Here is a 14,577-nt window from a genome sequence, read left to right on the forward strand (position 1 = left end):
AATCCTAACACTCACAGTGACTGATATTTTTAGACTGCTTAGTTTACCTACAACTGCATTGCTGGGTAGCCCCTGAACCTAGAATGTTCCACATACTGTATATATTTTTTATAAATGATAGATGCATTGTGATCATTAAAAGAGGCTCTCAAAATAATGACTAAAACATATTTAGTGAAGAAGATATCTGATGTGGACATAATAAATCTGAGCAATAACATCTGAAGTACTAATTCCAATATATTTCTCCTACTTCTTAACATTATTTTTATCTAAGGTGTTTGGTTTTAGGTTTATGTACATCACATGACTGTTTTTTAAATTAATAATTATGAAACAAAATGAATAACTGTTTGAAATAAAATAAATTATTCCTCATCCTGTTCAACTATATTAATTAACATTTTTCTGCCTGCTCAAATTATTTTTCTCAAATACCTGATATTTTACTCATTACTCAGAAAAGACATTTTAAACACTTGTTTTAGTTCTGTGTACAGGGTTGTCCATCTTGGTGCGTTTTTCTCTCACCTACAGTACTCTCTGAGAGGATTACTGTTGGTTTTTGACTGTCAGCTACTGGCTTTACACTTCTGCAAATCCCTTGAAAGCGGAATGATAATTCCAGTTCCTGTGTCTCAGTGCTGTCGCTACCTAGCAGGTTTTGGTTGGATATGATTTTTTTTTTATTTATTTCTAAAAATATTTTACCAGGAAGTAATACATTGAGAGTTACCTCTCGTTTTCAAGTATGTCCTGGGCACAGAGTTAAGACAAATAATACATGGTTACAAATACAGTTACATAAATGAGCAGGGTATACATTATATAAAAGACATTGCATGCACAGTTAAAGATAATATATATTATGGGCTTGTCAGTATCACCAAGGAGTTATATAACAGTTATTGCTGTTACAACATTAAGGATAATGTTTCTGGGGGATAATTTAAATCCAGGAATCTTTTACATTATACAAATAGTAGATAAAATAATACAATATTTGTTTTTAAAGCTTTTTGCGCATTTCTTTTATTTTCAGCTGCAATCAGCCTGCCCAGGGGGTACAACATGTATTTATAACTCACTTGCCCCCAACATAATCACCAAACTGCAGTTTGGAGGAAATGGCTACAGCTTTTAATGATAATACAGTTTATATATAAACAAATAAAACTGGAATGATCAGGCCAGGCAGAGCCCAACATGATGTAAAGCCGATTGATGCAATGACATCCCCCAGCTTCCATATGCAGAGCAACTCAGATGGTGCCTAACTGGGAGGCACAAGGCCTGCAAGTCGAGGAGAAAACTCTACAAAGAAGCTGACCCAGACATTTTATCATCTGATACAATTACGATAGAATGTTGTTTTTTATATATATATATATATATATATATATGTGTTTTTTTCTTTTGGGTAATTTTTTTTTACATTTATTATATATTTGTTTCATTGCAAGAATAATATACAGTACAAGGCAAATTTAACAGAAAATAAATCAAGAACTTTGCACACTGTAGCCACTAATTAACTTCTCCTAGCACTTCTATATTTGGAAACACGTTTTCTTAAAATTTTGAGTTACAAAAGGTTGGACTGCTGCTGAATATTTTCATCATATCATTGCTATTTCAGGGAAAGTGTCGCTCCACCCTCCTCTGCCAATCCCCAATAGGTGAGGGATCAGTGATGTAAATGGGAGAAAATATATACAGTATATTCACCTATCTATCTAATGGGATATATTTCCCTCAATCCTTCCTATGTATTAGATAGTTGATTATCCCCATATCAGTTTACCTAGGTGTCCTTTGCCTATTCTGCCCCTAGCTCGCCATAGACTTACCAATTATGTCAGGATTCCTGTCTGGCCTACCTGACTTCCAAGCATGGCAAAAAGAAGCAGAAAACATATTTTCTAGCGAATTTGAGGGAGAAAACACGACCGCACAACCAGATATCTCCAAATTTTTCACTGAACTAGACAACACCTATAGACAACGCATGAGGGCATGGTGGGAGATATTTAGTTTTGAAAACTATTTAGCAGCAGAACTGATTCCTAGAGGCCTACGTGCCAACGTTGCCCCAGCACACAACATAGTGGACGCTGACTTCATCAGATCATGGGAGCTAGTTCTGAAACAATGCTCAATTATGCTTATGAATCTACTTCTGGAATTCCAAAAAGATAAACTTAAAAATATAGAAAGCGAACTTGAGCAGAAACTACTGGAGGTTGACTCTTGGAGACCTAACCCCAAATTTAGCGAACTTGAGGGCAAACTAGAGACTAACCTAGATAAGTTCTCTAAAGAACTCAAGGAACGTAAACGCATCAAGTACGCGAGGGATAAGAAGGATTTTCAGGAAAATAAGATCTTCCGTTATAATTTGACCAAAAAAAAGCCCCAAACTAAGCCACCAGAACAAGCATCATCCACTGAGTGGGAAATATCAGACAGCGAGGATGAAAGACCACTATCACTGCTAACTGAGGGTATGACACATCAGCTTGCCTCCACATCACATACCCTGCCCCCACCCCAGGTTCCTTTTTTAGAACAGCACCGAACTGCATCAGGCCAAAAACCCAAAGGAAAACAAGAAGAGGAAAGGGTCTGGGTGCTAAGGAGCCGAGCAACAGGGTCACAGTATCAGAAGAAGAAGGGGAAACCCCCGAGATACTAAACAGTGCCAAACTACAGATAGTGAATCTGTCGGACATGACTCTAAGTGAACACCATCTAAAGCTACTTAGCAAAGGCCTGTCTTATTCTCCTACAACAAGCATGGACCTATTCGAGTGGGTCAAAGATGTTAACCTTTTCGGCAGGAAATTGAAACTCCACAAATTCTTCCGTCTAAGAGAGATTAGAATAGCTAACTCAATGGACGTAACACCCCTTGATACACAAGACATGGAGATACATGAAAATTTAAGAGCACTTCTAGAGGAGAGTGAAAGACCTCCTGGCGAGGGCCCGTTTACTGACCTACGACCAAGCTCAAAGTTCATTCCCTTCAGTGAAAACTTCTCGAATATTGATGTATTCGTGGATCTAGTTACTAAAGACTTAGAACATCTTAAATTGAGTAGACTCCCTAACAACTTGACAATTGAGGAGAGAAAAGCACTCAAGGAACTAGCCACAAATGACAAAATAGTCATAAAACCATCGGACAAAGGGGGAAATCTAGTAATTCTCAATAAAAACAGCTATAAAAAGGAAAATTTGAGACTTCTATCAGACCCCCTCTGCTATGAGACACTTGAAGGAGACCCCACAATGAAATTCAACACTGAACTGATTAACATTCTTCAAAAAGCCCTTGAAGACAAGGTCATTGATAAAAATGAATTAGCCTATATATGGGTCAAAACACCAAAAATAGCTACTTTCTACAGCCTGCCCAAACTACATAAAAACAAGACTCCCCCTCCAGGCAGACCAATTGTGTATGGAATAGGAAATCTTACCGAGCGGGCAAGCTCCTACGTAGACCGAGTACTCAGGCCTTTCGTCAAGGCCCTACCATCCTACTTGAGGGACACTAAGGATGTCCTTAAAAGGCTGGACGATGTATGTATCAGCGAAGACACCATCATGGTCAGCCTTGACGTAGAGGGTCTTTATACCAGCATTGACCATGAATATGGCCTTGAGGCAGTATCCTACTTCCTAAAGACAAGGGGCTGCTGGTATACCAAACATAATACATTCACCTTAGATCTGCTCAGATTCGTGTTGACACGGAACTACTTTCTTTTTGACCGTAAAATATACCACCAACTTAGGGGCACGGCAATGGGCACCAAATGTGCCCCCACTTATGCCAACCTCTACCTGGGATGGTGGGAATCCCAGGTAGTATTTACAGAAGGTCTGGAGGCATATACTGATCACATTGACCTCTGGGTCCGCTACATCGATGATGTGTTCATCCTGTGGCGAGGCCCAGAGGGAGTCCTCAAAGAGTTCATTAGTAAGCTCAACACGAACATGTTCAATCTCCACCTTACATTGGAATACAATAAGGACACCATGTGTTTCCTAGATTTACAAATCTCAAGGGGTAATGAGGGCCTTCTTCACACCACCATTTATCGCAAAGCAACTGCCACAAATAACCTTTTGGAAGCCAGCAGTCACCATCCGAGGGCCCAGGTTCATGGCATACCGACAGGCCAATTCCTCCGACTCAAGAGGAACTGTAGCACTGATCAGGAGTACGAAAAACAGTCAAAAACTATGACACAACGCTTTGTGGATAGAGGGTATAGCCGGAAGAGTATCAAAAAGGCCTATAAGAGAGCAAAATATACCTCACGCAGAACCCTCATAATGGACAAACCACCCACAATACAAGACAAAGTGATCCGTTTCATAGGTACTTTCAACCGAGAATGGCCTAAGGCGAGAGCCATCCTGGAAAAACACTGGCCAATCCTCAGAGCGGACGATCTCCTAAGAGGAGTCACCAAAGATCGCCCCTCTATGACTAGCAGACGAGCTAAGAACTTACGTGACCTACTGGTCCATAGTCACTTTGTGGAGGAGACACCAAGAACTTGGTTACCACCAAAACCTACCGGATCATTTACCTGCCAGCGATGCAGGGCCTGCCAGTATATGAACACCACAAAACAATTTGGAAATTGGAATGATACTAAGTCGTACCCTATACGCAGCTTCATCAACTGCCTCAGTATAGGTGTCATATATCAAGGCAAGTGTGTCTGTGGTAAGATCTATGTGGGGAAGACAGGCAGATGCCTTAAACAGCGGGTACTTGAGCATATAGGAACAGTGAGGAATAAGGCTGATAAACCCCTGTCAAGACACGTTAATCAGTGTCATGGCGGGGACCTCAAGGCCATCACCTTCTGTGGGATCGATCATCCAACAAGAGGACTTCGGAAAGGAGACTGGGACAAAGTCCTTCTCCAAATAGAAGCCAAATGGATTTACACACTTGGGAGCCTGGCCCCTAGAGGTCTCAATGAGGGATTTCTATACACCCCATTCCTATAACGATAGTGTACTTCCCCATAGCACTACCCCTGGACCATGCATGTATGCACCCCCTTTGTCCACCAAATTCGCTTCTTGTCCTCATCACCGCTGGTATGTAAACCCAGTAGCATTGCCATGCCTGCGTCAGGTAGCTACCCAATCCTGTGCAAAGACCACCAAGACCACCTTAGAGAGGTCACATAGTGACTCATAGGGCCACTCTGGACCCTAACAAAATGATTTATTTATTCACATGATCATACTTAATATCAACCATTACTACCCCTGTGGCAGATCTGAAGTGCATTATTGCTTCACTTTGCATGTATCTGGCAATAAGGCAACAACATAGGATTTAAGTCAGAACTTTAATATTGCAATGTGCAGGGTATGCAGTCATACACATTGGTACACTCACTGTGCACATTCACAGAACCTAGCATATCAAGGCACATCAGGGGTTAACCAATGACGTCATCACTGGGGGCCCTATAAATACCTGCCTAACTGCAGGGTATCCTTAGTGATACTCACCATTCGCCTTGAGAAAGCCTCTCGCGAAACGCGCGCGTCGGCTCCTTCCACACACGTGCACGCGCAGATCAGTCACTGCCTCCGCATGATTTACTAACACCGCGAGTTGATGCGGCAGTCTGTTCGTGCAGATATACATAGGATACAAGTGCCCCGATGGTCACTCGCAGCCTCTTTCAGCAGTGTATACAGGGACAGTGCTCCGATATTCATATGTCCTGAGGTACCTCACTTACAGCAATACTGTAGCTGTTTTGCTGTGTTTGTCACTCTGCACAGCATTAAGGAGGTTTATCATTCAGTTTTTGCCAGTTTCCAGCCCTCTGATATAAGCTCATGGTATAAGTCTGTCTCCCACTATTAGTGTCTCCCTCATTGGGACCTCATCGACACCCCCAGATTATACAGTCAGGATACCTACCCCTTACAAGCATAACGCAGGTTACTATAGGTCCACACACCCCTGGACATTACATTCAGTGGGTTACCTAAGGTCATCCTGACACCTATATGGGTATACAGACCTACACAGGGGAGCTTAACTGATTGAATTGATTACAACTGATGTACATAGTTTATTTGCTCTTCATGTATGTTAGTTGCTATAAGTCACATATACTATCACCTACTAGGATATAACACCAGCATTGTGACTTATAGTCTCAGCACATACCCGGACACACCTGGAGTATTCACTTACCACACAGGTCCACATCAGGAATTCTGTGCTAATATGTTACCAGCAGTTTATTAAAACCCTCTGGTACACTATCCGGAGCCAACACGGCTACTTTATTCAGGATCTACCTACCTTCAGTACGTCGTTCTATCAACCATTTTTTAATATATACTGTTATTAATAAAGATTATGTTTTAAACCATTCACTATTCTTCAGAGAGTGAACCTGAGTGCTAAATTGGGTTCTTTCCCTCACCTTTCTACTATGTATTAGATAGTTGAGGAATTTCTTAAATAGGTTATTTGGAGACAGCAATAACACAGTGTGAGGCATTAGCGCGTTCACACGTTACATGCGCAGGAAGATGTGCATGCAGTTACTATGCCCTTCTGCACACACTGATGATGCAGCCATCTTGGATACAGGCAAACCTGGATATTATTTCCGCCCACTCTATGGATACAGTGTCCATCTTGAATACTGGCAACTTGCCTAGAAATAGACTGGATTTCCTACAGGAACCACCTGCGCAAAGTTTCCTGCCAGGTTCCTGTTAATTCCCTTTCACTGTCCAACTTATTATTGAATGCCTGCTGCCTGCATTGACCTCTGTCTTGGTCCTTGTCTTTATTGACCTGCATTGACCTTCCTGACAATCCTTTGCCTGCAAACGGGATTGACCTCTGCCTGGGACCCCAACTATGTTGTTCCTTAATCAGGGCTCTGTCTCTCGGCATTGGTTGGTCAGTCTTTAGCCTACCTCACCACTGCTGGTCTACTTCCTGTCTCGTGAAGAGCAGTCACATTTTTATCGAGTCAACATGGACCCTACTGAGGTAGGGAAGGTTGTTTCTAGGAAACCATGAGAAACACCTCAGATCAAAACAAACAATTGGCTCTAATATCCTCTTCTCTGCAGACCATTGCTGCCAAACTGAATACCCTCCAGATGGCACCAATCCCTGCATCACCCACGCTTGGGGTTCCTTGAGCCCTTCAAAACCTTGAATATCTGACCCTCTGCGCTAGGGAGGAGACCCTACAGGAGATTCATAAACCAGTGCTCTATCCAGTTTGAGCTCCAGCCATCTATCTTTGCTATCCATCGGGCAAGAGTGGCATACATAATCTCCCTGCTCACTGATAAGACTCTGGACTCCCCAATTTGGAAGAGAGATGCTCACTGGTAAATGATTCTACAGCCTTCATCCAAGCCTTTCGGAAAGTCTTTGACACCCCAGGATGGGTATCCTCTGCTTCGACTTCGCTACCACAGATTTGTCAGGATAAATGCACAGTGGATCAATAAACCGATGGGTTGGTATTACCAGGCACTAGGAGCCGTCTTCTGGCAGGGCCTATCCGAGAGTTTGAAGGATGCGCTGACTTCCCGAGATGTTCCAACCAATTTGGAGGATCTAATTGCTTTGTGTATACGCATGAACCTGTGACATTGAGAGCACCAAACTGAGTGGGAACAATCTCACAGAACTCCCACAATCTTTAACACGCCCCACTTCCAACTCTCCCCGCCCTTCCTGATGGCACCTCCAGCTGAAGAATAGCCCAAGCAGTTAGCTGGTATGAGGTGAGGATGAGGAGAAGCACCAGAGACGTACCAATGATCTCTGTGTATACTGTAGTGGTAGAAGACATTTAACCTTCACAACAACTTATGCCATTCCCTTATGTACCAACAGAATTCCCTTGGCAGTGGAAGTCATTCATGGGAGACAGTTCCAATGATTGTCACAGTGGGTATTCTTCATAAGGAGTCTAAACTTTGATGTCATTTGCTCCCCAACCTGTACCGTCCTGTTGGGTTTCCAATGGTGACAGTGATAATTCAAGTATTAATTGGGTCGCAAGAGAGGTGACGGCATGGGGAAGCCCCTACTCTGGGACCTCTCTCCCAGTTGTTCACTCAATATTGGAGATACACCAATCTTCCGACAATACTGGTCCAAAGAATACAAAGGTGGTTCCATTGCCCAGGTAATTCCCCATTGAAGAGACTTTAGGGACAAATAAATGCCCCATCTTCCCCCTTTCTGCATCATATCCTCAGTCTCATCTTCCCTTTAGAAGAAAATTCTTCAAGCACAGTAGGAAGTTTCTGTTCTGGCTACATTCTGGACTCTATTTACCTTCACACCTCCATAAAGCAGTTCTAAGATGGGGACTTCAGTCAGAGTACTTAGCACTCACCTTCTGGTAGCCAGAGATTCATAGATACAGTATGTCCAAGATTTTGTAGCCGCTTGTTCTACCTGTGCTCAAACAAAGGTGCCCATAGCCCTTCCCTGTGCACTACTCCACTGCCAATCCCTAATCAACCTTACACCCATTTGGCAATGGACTTTAATGTAGACCAACTACCTTCCAATTAGTAGTTGATCGGTTAACTAAACAAGCTCACTTCATTCCTCTTTAAAAAATATAGTACCTTCCGTTTGCATGGAGTACCTTTGGAGATTAGTTCTGACCTGGAATCGCAATGTATTTTAACTTATTGGAGAGGGTTTGTCGCAGGATGGGAATTTCCCTCCAGTTCTCCTCTGGCTACTACCCTAAATCTAATGGCCTTACAGTAGTAAGTTAGTAAATATGTCCATCAACTTCCATAAGAGGTCCTATTTGTCATTGTAACAGGGACTTATCGCTGTTGAGAAACTGTCTCTAAATCCAGCAGTGTGCTGGTTAATTGCACAGACAATCAGCCAGACTCCACCTGTCTGATTAAGACTGTGTTAGAAAAAGCCTGTTTTGAGAAACAGGAAGAAGATTTACTTAGCCCACAACTAGGGCTGACCAGGGGAACAGATGACTTGAGCTGCTGAAAGACTGTATACTGACAGCAAGACAAGGGGACCAGACCTCTATACCTGGACACAGACATTGCCATAGCACATAAGGGTGCTGACCTAGGAGAGCAGAGAAGTCTTCCCCTACAGCTGCAGTACAACAAACAGATAAGAGACTTTCTTCTTGGACTGTTGTACATCTATTTGTAAATATGTTTGGGGGTGGAAACTAGCTTAGCTACCCACCCAGTTAGAAAGGGACGGAGTAAAGTTGTAGATATTCTTCAAAGCTTAGTAGACCTTTATTTTGTTTATGTTTAGTGTTTTTGCTGTGTTAAAGGAACAGGTGCAATAAAGCCTCATTTTAGTTTCACCTTAAAATGGTTTCCACTGCGTACCTCTGCACACATCTCTTACAGTCCTCATCATAGCACATGGATATAGCATTGTATTTAAAATCTGTTGGCTGATTCATTCCCATGAAAGACTAATTGTAGTTTTTGAGAAGTGAAGTGAATCTATGACTGTACAGTAGATGCATTTTTGAGTGTTTTGATGGAGTCCAGGAAAACAACAAAGAGGACAGATTGCTCACAATTCTAGTCACATGACATTTTCATCTAAAACACTATAGATTCAGTTCAGGTTCAGATTTACCCAAGCCCTCCCTGTCCATTTCCTACAAAAGGTAGAAAAGTATGTTATTTAATCTTTTTGTTCTGCTTATAATATTGTATAAGCACTGTTATTTCATACTTCACCCCTACCCTGCCCCTTTATTACCCTGCCCCTTTCTCCTCAACACTTCATGTTCCCTGAGCACAACAAAAAAGGAAAGACAAAAATATAACTTTTTTCCTATTGTTCTGGCTTCATAAATGTCATACATGCTCCCTGATCAGTGTCAGGTATAATAATTACAAAATCCATCTTTCAGAAAGCATAAAGTTCCTAAATATAATGTTTTGCTTATGAGTTCGGCTCACTTAAGCTTTTCAGATGTTCTGTTCACGCATGTACATATTGCTTTATACTCAATGGTTATTTGAATCTCTCAAATCATATTCCACTGTGCATTGGTGGCTGTTTATATACATTAATCTAAATATATATATATATATATATATATATATATATATATATATATATATACAGCTAAACCGCGTTATAACGTGGGTCTCGGGGTCCACCCCGAGACCACCGCGTTACTAACGGGGTCGCGGAAAAAAAAATGGCCGCCGCGCTTTAGCGCATATTCATCCCGCGGGACAGGAGATGGGAGCGGGCATGTCCCTCCGCTCCCCGCTTCCCCCTGTCACCGCGGGACAGGCCGCGGGGCAGGAGATGGAAGCGGGGATGTCCCTCCTGTCCCCGCTTCCCCCTGTCACCGCGGGACAGGCCGCGGGGCAGGAGATGGGAGCGGGGATGTCCCTCCTGTCCCCGCTTACCCCTGTCACCGCGGGACAGGCCACGGGGCAGGAGATGGGAGCGGGGATGTCCCTCCTGTCCCCGCTTCCCCCTGTCACCGCGGGACAGGCCGCGGGGCAGGAGATGGGAGCGGGGATGTCCCTCCTGTCCCCGCTTCCCCCTGTCACCGCGGGACAGGCCGCGGGGCAGGAGATGGGAGCGGGGATGTCCCTCAGGTCGCCGCTTACCTCAGATCCCGCTGCCTGCATGGAGGTGGTAGCGGGGGGTTTCTTCTCCCCACCGCTGTCCCTGGCGCTCCCGCTGCCTGCGTGGGAGGAGGGGGGGGAGCGGGTGGTGGTGCTGGTCGCGGCCTTTCCTCTGCTCCGACCCCACCCCCCGTCTGTGTAGAGTGAGAGAGAGTGTGTGTGTGTATGTATATATGGGAGAGAAAGTGTGTGTGTGTATATGGGTGTGTGTATGTGGGTGTGAGTGTGTGTAAGTGTCTGTGAGTGTGTGTAAGTGTGCGTGAGTGTGCGTAAGTGTGTGTGAGTGTCTGTGAGTGTGCGTAAGTGTGCGTGGGTGTGTGTGAGTGTGTGTGAGTGTGCGTGAGTGTGCGTAAGTGTGTGTGAGTGTCTGTGGGTGTCTGTAAGTGTGTGTGAGTGTGTGTGCAGTGTGTCAGTGTGTGCAGTGTGAGCAATGAGGAGTGTGTGTGCAGTGTACAGTGGGTGTGCAGTGTGTCAGTGTGTGCAGTGTGAGCAATGAGCAGTGTGTGTGCAGTGTGCAGTGTGTGTGCAGTGTGAGCAATGAGCAGTGTGTGTGCAGTGTGCAGTGTGTGTGCAGTGTGTCCAATGAGCAGTGTGTGTGCAGTGTGCAGTGTGTGTGCAGTGTGTCAGTGTGTGCAGTGTGAGCAATGAGCAGTGTGTGTGCAGTGTCAGTGTGTGCAGTGTTAGTGTGTGCAGTGTGCAGTGTGTGTGCAGTGTGTGTGCAGTGTGTGTGCAGTGTGTCAGTGTGTGCAGTGTGAGCAATGAGCAGTGTGTGTGCAGTGTGCAGTGTGTGTGCAGTGTGCAGTGTGTGTGCAGTGTGTCAGTGTGAGCAATGAGCAGTGTGTGTGCAGTGTGCAGTGTGAGCAATGAGCAGTGTGTGTGCAGTGAGTGTGTGCAGTGTGTGCAGTGTGCAAAAAAAAATGGAAAAAACGGGAGCCACGGGAAAACCGCGTTATAACCGAATCGCGGTATAATGAGGCGCGTTATAACGGGGTTTAGCTGTATATATATATATATATATATATATATATATATATATATATATAAAAACCATAATACTGAGTTAAGTTATGGGGAGTAAAAAAAGTGACAAAATAACCCTCCACAGGAAAGCAAATATGCAAATATAACTGTATGCTCATCTGCATGTCTTAGGCAGGTCTGCAACCCCGCCTTTCCCCATTATCACCCAGCATACAGCACTTCCACTGCAGCAAGGGATTCTGGGAAATGACATGCAAATGAGCACACAGTGTCACTTTTTGCCTCAATAACCATTTTTAACATGGTTCCCTATAGGCTTAAGCTTGCTGCATGGTCACAGCTTTGAGCACAGCCAGGGTTAAGGTGCATACCCAGAAAACCACCCACAGACAGCTGTTTCGACCTTGATGGGTCTCATCAGTGTGGGGTTGATTTTACTGGGAATGCAAGAGAGGCTATGGGATAGGCTAAACCATAACCCTGAGTTAAGTTATGGTGAGTAAAAAAAGTGACAAAAACCCTCCACAGGAAAGCAAATAACCCTGGCTGTGCTCAAAGCTGTGACCATGCAGCAAGCTTAAGCCTATAGGGAACCATGTTAAAAATGGTTATTGAGGCAAAAAGTGACACTGTGTGCTCATTTGCATGTCATTTCCCAGAATCCCTTGCTGTGTATGTAAAGTGTATGTAAAGTGTGTATGGAAGTGCTGTATGCTGGGTGATAATGCGGAAAGGCGGGGTTGCAGACCTGCCTAAGACATGCAGATGAGCATACAGTTATATTTGCATATATATATATATATATATATATATATATATATATATTATTTAATGATTGAAAGTCAATGATGATAAAATTGTTTTAGGTACATAATGGCAGACTTAATTTAGGCTGTAATTTGTTTTGTTTTTCTTTCGTACTTTTCATTTGCACATTTTTGAAAAGTCACAAATTTGAAAAACTTCACAATTAGTGAGTATGTTTGTGAACCGTGGCTGTTATCAGTCTCATCAACACTGTGTGTCTATTCTTCACTCCAAATTATTCTGGTCTTGTTTGAATACAGTACGCTCTATTGTTAGATAATAACAATATTCACAAACCAAAACCACACAATCTAATCCATTCTCCAAATCTTTCAACTGTGCACATATTCTGCACCAACCAACTGTTTAAGACGTTGTTGCTTACATGAAGATAAGATGACATACAGTTTTGCTTTCTGAACATATTATTTCTATTTCATATTACAGTACGTTTAAACTTTACCACCTAACATCTCTCCTTATGTTATGGAAGGTCATTGGACAAGGTATTTCCTGCCCAGTTGATCCCATTCCATCTTATCACACAAGATCTCTTGCGCCCCAAGTTTTGTTTGTATTTGTAACGTTATCCACATAATCTCCTTCACTTTTGCATCATTACTTCTACATATAACATGCTCTAGTAGAGGGGTGGCCAACTCCAGTCCTCAAGGGCCATCAACAGGTCAGGTTTTTAAGATATCACTTCTTCAGCACAGGTGGCTCAGTCAACGACTGAGGATATTTCTGCTTCAGCACAGGTGGCTCAATCAGTGGTTCTGTCAATGACTAAGCCACTCATTCAGCCACCCATGCTGAAGCAGGGATATTCTGAGAACCTAACCTGTGGTGGCCCTTGAGGACTGGAGTTGGCCAGCCCTGCTCAAGTAATACCAATTCATAAAAGCAGAACCCTTTAAATAGTGCCAACAAATCTGACATTTGCTTTAAGGAACAGTTTTAAATGAATGTGTATTCCTATTGGATTTTCCGATGTGCAAATATTTTGATTACATTTGCAATCTTTATTTTGTAAGACTGAAGTACCTTTTACACTGCTATGTGACTTAAGGGTGAAATAATGCATTTTCAATGCCTCAATGCCTCAATGTTTCAATGTTCTTTGAACCACAAATTCCAATTTGTTCACATATACAGTACCTACTTCTGTATTAAGTAAGTGAGAGGTATGTTTCTGAAGTATACAAAGGAAATCTGTATGCACAATAGAAACCTATCACAATTATTTGAGTGTGTTCCGCTCATTAAAAATTGTACTAATTTCTAGCATTAGTAAGCTTTCATCTAGTCTCACTAATTGAAGTCATATTAAAATATATTTAGCCCAAAGCTAGAAAGTACAGATGTTACTGTGTATTGGTGGAATATTTTGCAGAATTAAATTACCACCTTATGCTCATTGTACACTTTTTATGTTTATTTTCATGTCTGATTTTGTCATCCCTGCATTATGTATGCAATTTACTGTAATTGCCTGCAAAATTCTACTGTATACCCTTGTATATACACTATTGTAGCTACCAAAACAATACAATATCAATGATTTGCTGCATTATGAGCTATTTAAAATCCCTAGCATTTTCACATAAAAATTGGCAGCTTTTATCCTACATATTATAAAAATATTATTTCTATGTGAAATCTTTTACTAAAGAAAATTAGGCAAATCTTTTATGGCTACCATTTTTTTTTATACTCCGTATTAATCACTATGAGTCAACTTATATCCTACTGCACATTAGCAATTAAGTACTGTAGTTGAAAAAATATAACATTATTTTAAATAAAAGTGGTAACATTTGAAATATATAAAGGACACATGCAGCATTGAAGTAGAGATTTTAAGCACTTTCCCCCCCAAATTTCGATTTCCTGCTAAACATGTTGCCAATCCTCAAAAGGCTAATGATGTCGCCAAATGAATAAGCTTTCAGCGAAGTGTCGCCAAACACTGCGGGAAACATGGGGTGTGTACCCTACATATAGCCGCAGCGTTAAGAATATTTTAGACACTAAATATTTTAGACAACTGCGCAAGTAAAGCTAGAGATTTTA

This window comes from Ascaphus truei, chromosome 6, assembly GCF_040206685.1.
Source record: "Ascaphus truei isolate aAscTru1 chromosome 6, aAscTru1.hap1, whole genome shotgun sequence".
Lineage (NCBI taxonomy): Eukaryota > Metazoa > Chordata > Amphibia > Anura > Ascaphidae > Ascaphus > Ascaphus truei.